The sequence below is a fragment of the Nerophis ophidion genome, linkage group LG24 (assembly GCF_033978795.1).
Source record: "Nerophis ophidion isolate RoL-2023_Sa linkage group LG24, RoL_Noph_v1.0, whole genome shotgun sequence".
In the NCBI taxonomy this organism is placed as follows: domain Eukaryota; kingdom Metazoa; phylum Chordata; class Actinopteri; order Syngnathiformes; family Syngnathidae; genus Nerophis; species Nerophis ophidion.
The window spans coordinates 21526417-21543478 of NC_084634.1; positions in this window are offsets into that span (position 1 = coordinate 21526417).

Genomic DNA, 17062 nt, shown 5'->3' on the forward strand with positions numbered 1-17062 from the left:
AAACTCCCAAAGAAGCATTATTTCAGGCATTATTAGCCATTTTTCATGTGCGGTGTAGGTGTTATGTTAAAATAACTGTCATATTGAGTGTTACAGTATACAGTCATATTGAGTAAAACCTAATTTTTGTATTTGCAAACGATAAAAAAACAACTGTATTTAGTAAAACTCACATGGATTCAATATCACAGGCATTAGACGTTAAGATAAGGAACTATGTTGGAATACATTTTTATTGCTTTTTTCGCAATGTTTTAGGATTCTAAGTACATTACTGTCGAATTGGGTAAAAAATTACTTTTTGTTTTTGCAAACCTTACCAAATATTTTTTTCCAGTAAAACTCACAACGATAAATTTTTTCAGGCATTATTAGACATTTCGCATGTGTATTTTTGGAGTTATGTTTCAAAAACAATCATATTGAGTGTGACCAATATGAGGCCAGTAAAAACTATTTTTTGTATTTGTGAACCTTAGAAAAACAACTGTTTCTAGTCAAACTCACATGGTTTCAATATCACAGACATTTTTAGATATTTTGCACGTTTGGATTAGGAATTATGTTGGAATACATTTTTATTGCTTTTTTCGCAATATCTCAGAATTGTATGTACATTCCTGTCAAATTGAGTAAAAAATTACTTTTTGTCTTTGCAAACCTTACAAAAGATCATTTTTCGAGTACAACTAACAAAAATACATATCTCTAGGCATTATTAGCCATTTTGCATTTGTTTAGAAATTTTGTATGAATACATTTTTATTGCTTTTTTCGCATTATCTCAGGATTCTAAGAAAATTATTGTCATATTGAGTAAAAAACTACGTTTTGCATTTGCAATATTTAAAAAGGCATATGTTTCGAGTAAAACTCCCAAAGATGCATTATTTCAGACATCATTAGCCATTGTCCATGTGTGGTGTAGGAGTATTGTGTAAATAACCGTCATATTGAGTGTTACAGTCAAATTGAGTAAAACCCATCCATCCATCTTCTTCCGCTTATCCGAGGTCGGGTCGCGGGGGCAGCAGCCTAAGCAGGGAAACCCAGACTTCCCTCTCCCCAGCCACTTCGTCTAGCTCTTCCCGGGGGATCCCGAGGCGTTCCCAGGCCAGCCGGGAGACATAGTCTTCCCAACGTATCCTGGGTCTTCCCTGTGGCCTCCTACCGGTTGGACGTGCCCTAAACACCTCCCTAGGGAGGCGTTCGGGTGGAATCCTGACCAGATGCCCGAACCACCTCATCTGGCTCCTCTCGATGTGGAGGAGCAGCAGCTTTACTTTGAGTTCCTCCCGGATGACAGAGCTTCTCACCCTATCTCTAAGGGAGAGCCCCGCCACACGGCGGAGGAAACTCATTTCGGCCGCTTGTACCCGTGATCTTATCCTTTCGGTCATTACCCAAAGCTCATGACCATAGGTGAGGATGGGAACGTAGATCGACCGGTAAATTGAGAGCTTTGCCTTCCGGCTCAGCTACTTCTTCACCACAACAGATCGGTACAACGTCCGCATTACTGAAGACGCCGCACCGATCCGCCTGTTGATCTCACGATCCACTCTTAAATAAATAAATAAATAAATGGGTTGTACTTGTATAGCGCTTTTCTACCTTCAAGGTACTCAAAGCGCTTTGACACTACTTCCACATTTACCCATTCACACACACATTCACACACTGATGGAGGGAGCTGCCATGCAAGGCGCCAACCAGCACCCAACAGGAGCAAGGGTGAAGTGTCTTGCTCAGGACACAACGGACGTGACGAGGTTGGTTCTAGGTGGGATTTGAACCAGTGACCCTCGGGTTGTGCACGGCCACTCTCCCACTGGGGCCACGCCGTCCACCACTTCCCCCTCTCGTGAACAAGACTCCTAGGTACTTGAACTCCTCCACTTGGGGCAGGGTCTCCTCCCAAACCCGGAGATGGCACTCCACCCTTTTCCGGGAGAGAACCATGGACTCGGATTCGGGGGTGCTGATTCTCATTCCGGCCGCTTCACACTCGGCTGCGAACCGATCCAGTGAGAGCTGAAGATCCCGGCCAGATGAAGCCAACAGGACCACATCGTCTGCAAAAAGCAGAGACCTAATCCCGCGGCCACCAAACCGGAACCCCTCAATTCCTTGACTGCGCCTAGAAATTCTGTCCATAAAAGTTATGAACAGAATCGGTGACAAAGGGCAACCTTGGCGGAGTCCAACCCTCACTGGAAACATGTCCGACTTACTGCCAGCAATGCGGACCAAGCTCTGACACTGATCGTACAGGGACCGGACTGCCATAATAAGACAGTCCGATACTCCATACTCTCTGAGCACTCCCCACAGGACTTCCCGAGGGACACGGTCTAATGCCTTCTCCAAGTCCACAAAGCACATGTAGACTGGTTGGGCAAACTCCCATGAACCCTCAAGAACCCTGCCGAGAGTATAGAGCTGGTCCACAGTTCCACGACCAGGACGAAAACCACACTGTTCCTCCTGAATCCGAGGTTCGACTATCCAGCGTAGCCTCCTCTCCAGTACACCTGAATAAACCTTACCGGGAAGGCTGAGGAGTGTGATCCCACGATAGTTGGAACACACCCTCCGGTCCCCCTTCTTAAAGAGAGGGACCACCACCCCGGTCCGCCAATCCAGAGGTACCGCCCCCGATGTCCACGCGATGCTGCAGAGTCTTGTCAACCAAGACAGCCCCACAGCATCCAGAGCCTTAAGGAACTCTGGGCGGGTCTCATCCACCCCTGGGGCCTTGCCACCGAGGAGCTTTTTAACTACCTCAGCAACCTCATCCCCAGAAATAGGAGAGTCCACCACAGATTCCCCAGGCACTGCTACCTTATAGGAAGACGTGTTGGTGGGATTGTGGAGGTCTTCAAAGTATTCCTTCCACCTATCCACAACATCCGCAGTTGAGGTCAGCAAAACACCATCCGCACCATATGCGGTGTTGACAGTGCACTGCTTCCCCTTCCTGAGGCGGCGGATGGTGGTCCAGAATCGCTTCGAAGCCATCCGGAAGTCATTTTCCATGGCTTCCCCAAACTCTTCCCATGTCCGAGTTTTTGCCTCTTTGACTGCTGAAGCTGCACACCGCTTGGCCTGTCGGTACCTGTCCACTGCCTCTGGAGTCCTATGAGCCAAAAGAACCCGATAGGACTCCTTCTTCAGCTTGACGGCATCCCTCACCACCAGCGGGTTCTAGGATTACCGCCACGACAAGCACCAACTACCTTGCGGCCACAGCTCCGATCAGCCGCCTCGACAATAGTGGTGCGGAACATGGTCCACTCGGACTCAATGTCCAGCACCTCCCTCGTGACATGTTCAAAGTTCCTCCGGAGGTGGGAATTGAAACTTTCTCTGACAGGAGACTCTGCCAGACGTTCCCATCAAACCCTCACAATGCGTTTGGGCCTGCCAGGTCTGACCGGCATCCTCCCCCACCATTGCAGCCAACTCACCACCAGGTGGTGATCGGTAGAAAGCTCCGCCCCTCTCTTTACCCGAGTGTCCAAAACATGAGGCCGCAAATCCGATGACACAACTACAAAGTCGATCATGGAACTGCGGCCTAGAGTGTCCTGGTGCCAAGTGCACATATGGACACCCCCTTATGTTTGAACATGGTGTTTGTTATGGACAAACTGTGACGAGCACAGAAGTCCAATAACAAAACACCACTCGGGTTCAGATCCGGGCGACCATTCTTCCCAATCACGCCTCTACAGGTTTCACTGTCGTTACCAACATGAGCGTTGAAGTCCCCCAGCAGAACAAGGGAATCACCCGGGGGAGCACTCTCCAGTACTCCCTCGAGTGTACCCAAAAAGGGTGGGTACTCTGTGCTGTTGTTTGGTGCGTAAGCGCAAACAACAGTCAGGACCCGTCCCCCCACCCGAAGGCGGAGGGAGGCTACCCTTTCGTCCAACGTGCAGGCTTTAAGCCGGGGGGCAACCAGAATTGCCACCCCAGCCCGTCGCCTCTCACTGCCGGCCACGCCAGAGTGAAAGAGAGTCCATCCCCTTTCAAGAGAAGTGGTTCCAGAGTCCTTGTTGTGCGTCGAAGTGAGTCCGACTAAATCCAGCCGGAATTTCTCTACTTCGCGCACTAGCTCAGGCTCTTTCTCCCCCCCAGTGAGGTAAATAAATAAATAAATAAATGGGTTGTACTTGTATAGCGCTTTTCTACCTTCAAGGTACTCAAAGCGCTTTGACACTACTTCCACATTTACCCATTCACACACACATTCACACACTGATGGAGGGAGCTGCCATGCAAGGCGCCAACCAGCACCCATCAGGAGCAAGGGTGAAGTGTCTTGCTCAGGACACAACGGACGTGACGAGGTTGATTCTAGGTGGGATTTGAACCAGTGACCCTTGGGTTGCGCACGGCCACTCTCCCTCTGCGCCACGCCACGTTCCACGTCCCAAGAGCGAGCTTATGTAGCCGAGGATCGGACCGCCAAGTGCCCTGCCTTCGGCTGCGCCCAGCTCACATTGCACCCGACCTCTATGGCCCCTGCTATGGGTGGTGAGCCCGTTGGAGGGGGGACCCACGTTGCCTCTTCGGGCTGTGCCCGGCCGGGCCCCATGGGTACAGGCCCGGCCACCAGGCGCTCGCCATCGTGCCCCACCTCCGGGCCTGGCTCCAGAGGGGGGCCCCGGTGACCCGCGTCCGGGCGAGGGAAATCTGGGTCCTTTGTTTTTACTTTTCATAGAGGTTTTCGAGCTGCTCTTTGTCTGGTCCCTCACCTAGGACCAGTTTGCCTTGGGAGACCCTACCAGGGTTCAAGCCCCCGGACAACATAGCTCCTAGGATCATTGGGACACACAAACTCCTCTACCACGGTAAGGTGGCAGCTCAGAGAGGAGTAAAACCCATCCATCCATCCATTTTTTACCGCTTATTCCCTTTTTGGGGTCACGGGGTGAGTAAAACCTAATTTTTGAATTTGCAAACCATAAAAAAACAACTGCACTAGTAAAACTCGCACGGATTCAATATCACAGGCATTTTAGACATTTTGCACGTTTGGACAAGGAATTATGCTGGAATACATTTGTATCGCTTTTTTTTCCGCAATATCTCTGAATTTTGTGTACATTCCTGTCAAATTGAGTAAAATAATTACTTTTTGTCTTTGCAAACCTTACAAAAGATAATTTTTTTAGTACAACTAACAAAAATACATATCTATAGGCATTATTAGCCATTTTGCATGTGTTTAGAAATTTTCTTTGAATACATTTGTATTGCTTTTTTCGCGATACCTCAGAATTGTATGTAAATTCCTGTCAAATTGAGTAAAAAATTACTTTTTGTTTTTCGCAAACTTTACCACATGTTTTTTTCCAGTAAAACTCACAAAGATACATTTCTTCGGGCATTATTAGACGTTTTGCATGTGTATTTTTGGAGTTATGTATCAAAAACCTTCATATCGAGTGTGACCAATATGAGGCCAGTAAAACCAAATTTTTGTATTTGTGAACCTTTACAAAATACCTGATTCAGGTACAACTCATATTAATTCAATATTACAGGCTTTTTTAGACAGATTTAATGTTTGGTATGGAGTTATGTTTATAAATTTTTCATATTCCATCCATCCATCTTCTTCCACTTTTCCGAGGTCGGAAAACAGGGAAGCCCAGACTTCCCTCTCCACAGCCACTTCGTATAGCTCCTCTAGCGGGATCCCGAGGCAATCCTAGGCCAGCCGAGAGACATAGTCTTCCCAACCTTTCCTGGGTCTTCCCCGTGTTCTCCTACCGGTTGGACGTGCCCTAAACACCTCCCTAGGGAGGCGTTCGGGTGGAATCCTGACCAGATGCCCGAACCACCTCATCTGGCTCCTCTCGATGTGGAGGAGCAGCGGCTTTACTTTGAGTTCCTCCCGGATGACAGAGCTTCTCACCCTATCTCTAAGGGAGAGCCCCGCCACACGGCGGAGGAAACTCATTTCGGCCGCATGTACCCGTGATCATATCCTTTCGGTGATGACCCAAAGCTCATGACCATAGGTGAGGATGGGAACGTAGATCGACCGGTAAATTGAGAGCTTTGCCTTCCGGCTCAGCTCCTTCTTCACCATATCGGATCGGTACAACGTCCGCATTACTGAAGACGCAGCACCGATCCGCCTGTCGATCTCACAATCCACTCTTCCCCCACTCGTGAACAAGACACCTAGGTACTTGAACTCCTCCACTTGGGGCAGGGTCTCCTCCCCAACCCAGAGATGGCACTCCACCCTTTTCCGGGAGAGAACCATGGACTCTGACTTGGAGGTGCTGATTCTCATTCCGGTTGCTTCACACTCGGCTGAGTACCGATCCGGTGAGAGCTGAAGATTCCGGCCGGATGAAGCCATCAGGGCCACATCATCTGCAAAAAGCAGACCTAATCCCGCGGCTACCAAACCTGAACCCCTCAATGCCTTGACTGCGCCTAGAAATTCTGTCCATAAAAGTTATGAACAGAATCGGTGACGAAAGGGCAGCCTTGACGGAGTCCAACCCTCACTGGAAACGTGTCCGATTTACTGCCGGCAATGCGGACCAAGCTCTGACACTGATCGTACAAGGAGCGGACCGCCACAATAAGACAGTTCGGTGTCCCATACTCTCTGAGCACTCCCCACAGGACTTCCCGAGGGACACGGTCAAATGCCTTCTCCAAGTCCACAAAGCACATGTATACTGGTTGGGCAAACTCCCATGCACCCTCAAGAACCCTGCCGAAAGTATAGAGCTGGTCCACAGTTCCACGACCAGGTTAAAAACCACACTGTTCCTCCTGAATCTGAGGTTTGACTATCTGGCGTGGCCTCCTCTCCAGTGCACCTGAATAAACCTTACCGGGAAGGCTGAGGAGTGTGATCCCACGATAGTTGAAACACACCCACCAGTCCCCCTTCTTAAAGAGAGGAACCACCACCCCGGTCTGCCAATCCAGAGGTACCGCTCCCGATGTCCACGCGATGCTGCAGAGTCTTGTCAACCAAGACAGCCCCACAGCATCCAGAGCCTTAAGAAAATCCGGGCGGGTCTCATCAATCCTTGGGGATTTGCCACCGAGGAGTTTTTTAACTACCTCAGCAACCTTCGGCCCAGAAATAGGAGAGCCCACCACATAGCCCCCAGGCACTGCTTCCTCATAGGAAGACCTGTTGGTGGGATTGAGGAGGTCTTTGAAGTATTCCTTCCACCTATCCACATTATCTGCAGTTGAGGTCAGCAGCACAACATCCGCACCATACACGGTGTTGAGAGTGTACTGCTTCCCCTTCCTGAGGCGGCGGTTGCTGGTCCAGAATCGCTTCGAAGCCGTCCGGAAGTCATTTTCCATGGCTTCCCCGAACTCCTCCCATGTGCGAGTTTTTGCTTCCGCGACTTCTGAAGCTGCACACTGTTTGGCCTGTCGGAACCTGTCCGCTGCCTCCGGAGTCCTATGAGCCAAAATGACCCGATAGGACTCTTTCTGCAGCTTGACGGCATCCCACACCGCCGGTGTCCACCAACGGGTTCTCGGACAACCACCACGACTAGAACCAACTGCCTTGCGGCCACAGCTCTAATCAGCTGCCTCGACAAAAGAGGTGCGGACCATGGTCCACTCAGACTCAAATTCCCGCACCTCCCTCGTGACATGTTCAAAGTTCTTCCGGGGGTGGGAATTGAAACTTTCGCAGACAGGAGACTGCCAGACGTTCCCAGCAGACCATCACAATGCGTTTGGGCCGGCCAGGTCTGTCCGGCATCCTCCCCTACCATCGCAGCCAGGTGGTGATCGGTAGAAAGCTCCACCCCTCTCTTCACCCGAGTGTCCAAAACATGAGGCCGCAAATCCGATGACACAACTACAAAGTCGATCATGGATCTGCTGCCCAGGGTGTCCTGATGCCAAGTGCACATATGGACACACTAAAACTACCAGGATTTTTCAGCCTACCTAGAAGTACCAGATAGGGGTCATTTGACCCGGCGGCTTTTACCGAATACACTAATCACTCATTTTGTTATGGTAATGAGGCTGTTAGGGGCCGTGTGTGGGGTGAGGGGTGATGGGGTCACACCTTACAGTGGTAACAGCCAAGACAAACAGGGACAGACAGCTTCTTCCCAAGGGCTGTCAGCCTCCAAAATCACCACAGGTAAATAGCAACTTGCATGAAGATATCAGCAGCAAAGACAGATAGCACAGTTTGGCGGACAGTGTGTTACAGTTTTCTTCCATTGGTTTGGCTCATTTCTTGAAACTGAGATGTCATTCTCAAAACATGGACACATCCCAAAACTAATTTGCAGTTCCTCACAACAGAATGGCATTTATCAGTGCTTTCATCAAATTTCAAATGCTTTTGTACACGTCTCAATCATTTAGTACATCCTTGCAAATGGCTATGTACAAGTATCCTACAGTTAACACAATCAGCTTACATTTAGTACAATTTTCAAATGAATGTACATTGCTGATCTATCCCAATTGGTTGATTCTCAGTGTAATGGTTGTCCTGAAAACATGTCAGCACATGTTCTTCATATAAGTCATCATATGCAGAATAGTCTGCTCAATTTTCAAGATAGTGTTAGGGAATTGGGATAAAATATTTTGGAACGTTTTGGAAGATGTCATATCAAAATTATGATAAGCAGGTCTCGTCAAAATTATGATAACATGTCTCCTCAACAGTCTCTAGTAATGAATGAGCCATCAAAACAACGCAATAGCAAGTGTCCAATTATGCGCTTGAAGTATGGAGCCTGGCGCATGTTGTTTCCAATTGTAACATTCATGGAGACTGACATAGAGTGCGAAAATGCCTGAAACGTGAACGCGCATTCATTAGGGCATGCGCAAGCTGCGTAAGGACTGGAATAGCCAGCGTTTTGTGTGTAAACAAGCGAGTTGCCGTGCAGTTTGCAGCAGGAGCATGCCCAGTGCGATGATAGACATTGCAGCACTGAATGCCCACGTGCTCTATCAATTATGCACCGGGAGAAATGAAAGACGGGTGGATTTCCTGTTTGAACTGGCAAGAGAGTTGGCTCACTCCCACGTGGGTATGAAAAAGGCCCAAAAGGAGCAATTGCTTCGGCAACAACCCTCCACACCACAACTCGGACAATGAGCCAAGTGTCAGGCTAAAATCAAATGCAACGACAATCGTGCAACAGTGCGCTGTGATGACTGCTACAAATACACATGTGGGAAATGCCGAAAGGAGCAATGGCAGTGCCAGAATTGTTAGTGACTGCTCGAATGTATTTCACTCATTTGCATTCTTTGTAAATATGCTTTTTTTCTTTGTATTTTTTTTTCTTCTATTTTTGGCACACAAAAATAAGTTACTTCTGCAACAACCTTCCACACGAAAACTGGGAAAACAGTTGCTTTTGCATTCATTGTAAATATGTTTTGTTTTGTATTTTTTTAACAATAAATGTTTAGAGTTTTGATCCCAAATTCTCGTTGATCCTGATGATTCACTGCATAAAAATCCACCATATGTTTATAAATCCACCATATGGGCACACACGCACACACGCACACACACACACACACACACACACACACACACACGCACGCACACACACACACACACACACACACACACACACATGCAAAAACACGCATAACCTACCTCAATACTAAAAGCTTGCCTTGGGGTCCCCTTCCCCACACAGGCTCAAGCGACTCTGTGACTTAAGTGATAGCTGTGAGCTGCTAACAGCCACATTTCCACAACAAAAGGAGTGTCCGCAGGGGGTCCAAAGGGTCAAATGACCCTCTTGTGGGTCGTTTAGGTAAAAAGGTCAAGTGACCCCTCCGTGGTAGTTCTAGTGTTAAGTTTGAACATGGTGTTTGTTATGGACAATCTGTGACGAGCACAAAAGTCCAATAACAAAACACCACTCGGTTTCAGATGTGGGCGGCCATTCTTCCCAATCACGCCTCTCCAGGTTTCACTGTCATTGCCAACATGAGCGTTGAAGTCCCCCCATGGAACAAGGGGGAGCACTCTCCAGTACTCCCTCGATTCTACCCAAAAAGGGTGGATACTCTGAACTGCTGTTTGGTGCGTAAGCACAAACAACAGTCAGGACCCGACCCCCCACCCGAAGGCGGAGGGAGGCTACCCTTTCGTCCACTGGGTTGAACTCCAACGTGCAGGGTTTGAGCCGGGGGGAAACAAGAATTGCCACCGCAGCCCATCGCCTCTCACTGCTGGCAACGCCAGAGTGGAAGAGAGTCCAGCTCCTCTCGAGAGAAGTGGTTCCAGAGACCTTGTTGTGCGTCGAAGTGAGTCCGACTATATCCAGCCGGAACTTCTCCACTTCGCGCACTCGCTCAGGCTCTTTCTCCCCCACATCCCAAGAGCTAGCTTCTGTAGCCGAGGATCGAACCGCCAAGTGCTCTGCCTTCGGCTTCCGCTCAGCTCACATCGCACCCGACCTCTCCGGACCCTGTTATGGGTGGTGAGCCCATTGGAGGGGTGACCCACGTTGCCTCTTTGAGCTGTGTCCGGCCGAGCCCCATGAAAACAGGCTCGGCCACCAGGCGCTCGCCATCGTGCCCCACCTCCGGGCCTGGCTCGAAAGGGGGGTCCCAGTGACCCACATCCGGGCGAGGGAAATCTTAATCCATGCTTTGTCTTCTCCATATTGGTCTTCGAGCTGCTCTTTGTCTGATCCCTCACCTAGGACCTGTTTGTCTTGGGAGACCCTTTAAGCCCCCAGACAACATAGCTCCTAGGATCATTGGGACACGCTAACTTCTCTACCACGATAAGGTGGCAGCTCAGAGAGTATGACATTTATACTGTTATAATAAATTAATAAACTACCTTGTGTCTTTGTGAATTTTAAAAAATATATTTTTTCTAGGACAACTGACAAAGATAAATATCTCTAGGCGTTATTAGCCATTTTGCATGTTTTGTTTATAAGTTATGTTTGAATACATCTGTATTGTTTTTTCCGCATTATTTTAGAATTCTAAGGACATTATTGTCATATTGAGTAAAAAAAACTATGTCTTGCATTTGCAAGATTCAAAAAAGCCATTCAGAGTGCTATTTGATACTTGTGACATGAAGTGATGAAGTCAATAGGAGAAGCTATTAATTTCTTGACTATTAACAGTAAATCATATAACAATGATTCAGTCTTTTATGAAGATATTAACTTAGTAGTCTTCTACAACATGTACAATCTACTTGTTGGTCCAGCATTATGCAAGGCATGCTGGGTGACACATAGTACACTAATGGTTGTTATATAAACAATTTTAACACTCTTAGTAATATACGCCACGCTTTGAAGCCACACCAATTAAGAATGACAAACACATTTCGGGAGAACATCCTCACAGGAACACAACATAAACGCAACACAACAAATACCCATAATCCTTTGTATTCATGACATTTCCTGACTATTTTATACACCACAAGTTGTCAAAGCCAACGGCCTCACAGCACATCTGTAATCCCGTCAGTGGAATCATCAATGCTGAAGTGTTTCAACAAAAGTATTGGCTCCTCTTGACTTTACTGTCCTGTGAAGTGAATCTAACCACAACTGTGAGAGCTAGAGGAGTCCGACCTCTGGTGTGATTCAGCGGGCGGGTACGGTCCTGAAAGAATGATGGTTAGAGTGGACGGCAAATAAATGAAGATTTTGGTGACGCGGATGCTATAATTGCCTATCCGCGCATCTCCAATGTATACTGTAACATTCAATATGATAGTTTTTTAAATAAATAGTAATTGATAAATGGGTTGTATTTGTATAGCGCTTTTCTTCCTTCAAGGTACTCAAAGCGCTTTGACATTACTTCCACATTTACCCATCCACACACACATTCACACACTGATGGAGGGAGCTGCCATGCAAGGCGCCAACCAGCACCCATCAGGAGCAAGGGTGAAGTGTCTTGCTCAGGACACAACGGACGTGACGAGGTTGGTACAAGGTGGGATTTGAACCAGGGACCCTCGGGTTGCGCACGGCCACTCTACCACTGCGCCACGCCGTCCCACGTTTTTAAACATAACTCGTAAACCACTCATGAAAAATGGCTAATAATGCCTGAAATAATGCATCTTTGGGAGTTTTACTCAAAACATATGCTTTTTTGAATCTTGCAAATGCAAAACGTAGTTTTTTTTTTACTCAATATGACAATAATGTTTTTAGAATCCTGAGATAATGCGAAAAAAGCAATACAAATGTATTCAAACATAACTTCTCAACAACACATGCAAAATGGATAATGATGCCTAGAGATACCCAATGATCCTAGAAGCTATGTTGTCTGGGGGCTTCATGCCCCCTGGTAGGGTCTCCCAAGACAAACAGGTCCTGGGTGAGGGATCAGACAAAGAGCAGCTCGAAGACCAATATGAAGAAGACAAAGCATGGACCCAGATTTCCCTCGCCCGGATGTGGGTCACCGGGGCCCCCCTCTGGAGCCAGGCCCGGAGGTGGGGCACGATGATGAGCGCCTGGTGGCCAAGCCTGTTCCCAAAGAGGCAACGTGGGTCACCCATCCAATGGGCTCACCACCAATAGCGGGGGCCAGAGAGGTCGGATGCGATGTGAGCTGGGCGGCAGCTGAAGGCAGAGCACTTGGGCGTTTCGATCCTCGGCTACAGAAGCTAGCTCTTGGGATGTGGAACGTCACCTCACTGGGGGGGTAAGGAGCCTGAGCGAGTGCGCGAAGTGGAGAAGTTCCGGCTGGATATAGTCGGACTCACTTCGACGCACAGCAAGGGCTCTGGAACCACATCTCTCGAGAGGGGTTGGACTCTCTTACACTCTGGCGTTGCCGGCAGTGAGAGGCGACTGGCTGGGGTGGCAAACCCTGCACGTTGGAGTTCAACCCAGTGGACGAAAGGGTAGCCTCCCTCCGCATTCGGGTAGGGGGTCGGGTCCTGACTGTTGTTTGTGCTCACACACCAAACAGCAGTTCAGAGTACCCACCCTTTGTGGGTACACTCGAGGGAGTACTGGAGAGTGCTCCCCCGGGTGATTCCCTTGTCCTACTGGGGGACTTCAACGCTCATGTTGGCAATGATAGTGAAACCTGGATAGGCGTCATTGGGAAGAATGGCCGCCCGCATCTGAAACCGTTTGGTGTTTTGTTATTGGACTTTTGTGCTCGTCACAGATTGTCCATAACAAACACCATGTTCAAACATAAGGGGGTGTCCATATGTGCACTTGGCACCAGGACACCCTGGGCCGCAGATCCATGATCGACTTTGTAGTTGTGTCAACGAATTTGCGGCCTCATGTTTTGGACACTCGTGTGAAGAGAAGGGCGGAGCTTTCTAGCGATCACCACCTGGTGGTGAGTTGGCTGTGATGGTAGGAGAGGATGCCGGACAAACCTGGCAGGCCCAAACGAATTGTGAGGGTCTGCTGGGTCTTGCAGAGTCTCTTGTCAGAGAGAGTTACAATTTCCACCTCCGGAAGAACTTTGAACACGTCACGAGGGAGGTGCGGGACCTTGTTCCGCACCTCTTTTATCGAGGCAGCTGATTGAAGCTGTGGCCGCAAGGCAATTGGTCCCTCTCGTGTCGGTAATCCGAGAACCCGTTGGTGGACACCGGCGGTGAGGGTTGCCGTTAAGCTGCAGAAAGAGTCCTATCGGGTTCTTTTGGCTCATAGGACTCCAGAGGCAGCGGACAGGTACCGACAGGCCAAACGGTGTGCAGCTTCAGCAGTTGTGGAGGCAAAAACTCGGACATGGGAGGAGTTCGGGGAAGCCATGGAAAACATTTTCCGGACGGCTTCGAAGCGATTCTGGACCAACAACCGCCGCCTCAAAAAGGGGAAGCAGTACACTGTCAACACCGTGTATGGCGCGGATGGTGTTCTGCTGACCTCAACTGCGGATGTTGTGGATAGGTGGAAGGAATACTTCGAAGACCTCTTCAATCCCACCAACACGTCTTCCTATGAGGAAGCAGTGCCTGGGGACTCTGGGGTGGGCTCTCCTCTTTCTGGGGCTGAGGTTGCTGAGGTAGTTAAAAAGCTCATCGGTGACAAGGCCCTAGGGGTGGATGAGAACCGCCCGGATTCTTTAAGGCTCTGTATGCTGTTGGGCTGTCTTGGTTGACAAGACTCTGCAGCATCGCGTGGACATTGGGGGCGGTACCTCTCGATTGGCAGACCGGGGTGGTGTTTCCTCTCTTTAAGAAGGGGGACTGGAGGGTGGGTTCCAACTATCGTGGGATCACACTCCTCAACCTTACCGGTAAGGTTTATTCAGGAGCACTGGAGAGGAGAATACCGCCGCGAACCTCGATTTCAGGAGGAACAGTGTGGTTTTCGTCCTGGTCGTGGAACTGTGGACCAGCTCTATACCCTCGGCAAGGTTCTTGAGGGTGCATGGGAGTTTGCCCAACCAGTCTACATGTGCTTTGTGGACTTGGAGAAGGCGTGGACTTGGAGAAGGCGTCCCTCGGGAAGTCCTGTGGGGAGTGCTCAGAGAGTATGGGGTATCGGACTGTCTTATTGGGGCGGTCCACTCCCTGTACGATCAGTGTCGGAGCTTGGTCCGCATTGCCGGCAGTAAGTCAGACACGTTTCCAGTAAGGGTTGGACTCCGCCAAGGCTGCCCTTCGTCACCGATTGTGTTCATAACTTATATGGATAGAATTTCTAGGCGCAGTCAAGGCGTTGAGGGGTTCCTGTTGTAACTTATGGGTTATATAGTTCATTTGTGATGGTCATTCCATAATTTGCATGCTAGATTTATTGCTGATAAATTGATCTGTTATTATTTACAGCTAAAAAGAGTTAAAAGTGAATTGAATTGATTTATACATGTATTTGATATTGATTAGTTGAGAAACACTGACACTGGATTGATTTTTATTTTATTTTATAGCCTAACAAAGGGTTAACTAAAATACTACATGTTCTACAATGCATTGTGGCAAACCGGATGTAAAGAAAGGAGCCGGAGCAGGTCCATTGTGGTTGATGAGACTGAGCGTTACGAACCTACGGGTGATGAATGAATGACAGATAACTAGATACAAGGATCGTTTTGTACCGTTTGTATCCCCACATTTTTCTTATATAAAGTACAACTTTATTTACACATTTTGACGTCCTGTCCAATACTTTGATCGTAGTTAATCTACATTTTTTGGTGCCGAAACCCGGGAGAAGATGAGCAAGGGAGACGCTAAAGCCTCTGCTCAGATGACAGAAGAGGAACGTAGGACCGAATTGGAAAGAATGAGAAGGAAACGGTGTGCAATCAGAGGTACTACTACATGTCTTTTGAACCAGATAGACGGATAAATGACCAAGCCAGATCCGGACATCGATAATTTGAGCACATTATTGGACATGTTGTCGGTGAAGGAGTACACGCTATTTGAGTTGGATAATGGAATTGAACAGCTCATGGCGTTGGATGACTTGTAGCACGAGATCGAAAATTCGGAGGACTACAAACAACGTGTCATCTTGTATAAGATGACGCAGTGCTTGTTGAGGAAAAAAGAGGATGAAAACCAGCAGCAACAAGCATCAATACGGCAGAGGGTGTGCGACGCTAACTCTGCTAACTCATTAGCATACAGACAGTCTGTGAAGCTACCGAAATTGATGATCGATAAATACAATGGCGATGTCAGTAGATGGCAGTGGTTTTGGAGCCAATATGAGACTGCTATTCACACGAATGATGTATTGTGCAAACGTGAGAAGTTTACTTACCTGAAAACGTATCTCACAGGAACAGCATCAAAGGCAGTAGCTGGACTAATGTTTACAGATGTTAATCATGACAGTGCTATCACGTTATTGAAAAGCAGATTTGGAAGGAAAGATCTGGTGATCAGTGCTCACATGTCAAGGCTGCTGAATCTAACTCCTGTGAAGCTATCGTCCGATATGTATGCATTAAGTCAGCTTTATGATGAATGTGAAATTCAAATTAGGAGTTTGGAGTCACTGGGTGTAGTGTCAGACACTTATGGAAGCCTACTATGCCCAATTTTAATGAAGATGATTCCAGATGATATAGCTGTTGTATATAGTCGTCAGAGGGGAAATGATGATGAATGGAAGGTTGATGAAATTGTCAAATTCCTACAGAAGGAGGTTCAGAGCAGAGAAAGAGCACTGCAAATGACAACGTCATACACCCAGAAAGAACACAAACCAGAAAGTAAGCCATGGAAGCAGTTGTGCTCATCCAGTGGTACAAAAATGAACAGACCCAGCACACAATCTGCTGCCGCACTACACACAGCTAGCCAGAAGATACACAACAGTATATTCTGTGACAGTGCAGAACACAAATCTGAGCATTGCCCTACTAATAGCATTCTTCAACGCAAAGAAAAGATCAAGAAAATGGGAAGATATTTTGTGTGTCTGGGACAGAAACACATTGCAAAAACATGCAAAGTGAAGGATTCATCATGTGAAAAATGTGGAAGGAGGCATCAAATTGCTGTGTGCACTGGTGAGAAAAGTGAGGTGCAATCCCCCAATGTTAAGGAAGAGGCCGTTGTTTCCTCAGTCATTCCTCACTCAGTGAAGATTAAACAAGATGGACAGAACACTGTGCTGCTACAAACCGCTAAGGCACGGCCCATTAGGCAGAAAAATGGCTCGCTGTTTACTCGATGGAGGGAGTCAGAGAAGCTTCATCCATGAAAACCTTGTGAAGAGCCTGAACTCACGAGTAATAAGTAAGACAAGAGACACTCACTCCTCACACGTTTGGCTCCTCTGTCCCCACAATGTCACAACGCAAAACAGTGAAAGTCATATTGGAGAATGTCTAGGACAACCAGCAAATAATTGAAATTGAGGCTTTAGAAACACCTCAGGTGTGCTCAGCTGTGATGAAAGTTCCCGGTGACCAGATTCAACATGAGCTCAAGAAAAAAAGACTCCAACTAGAAGACTTCCCAGATAATGATGATGATCCTGAACTATCTGTCCTAATAGGAGCAGACTACTATTGGCAAATTGTCTCAGGAAGTGTGAAGCGACTGACAGAGACATTA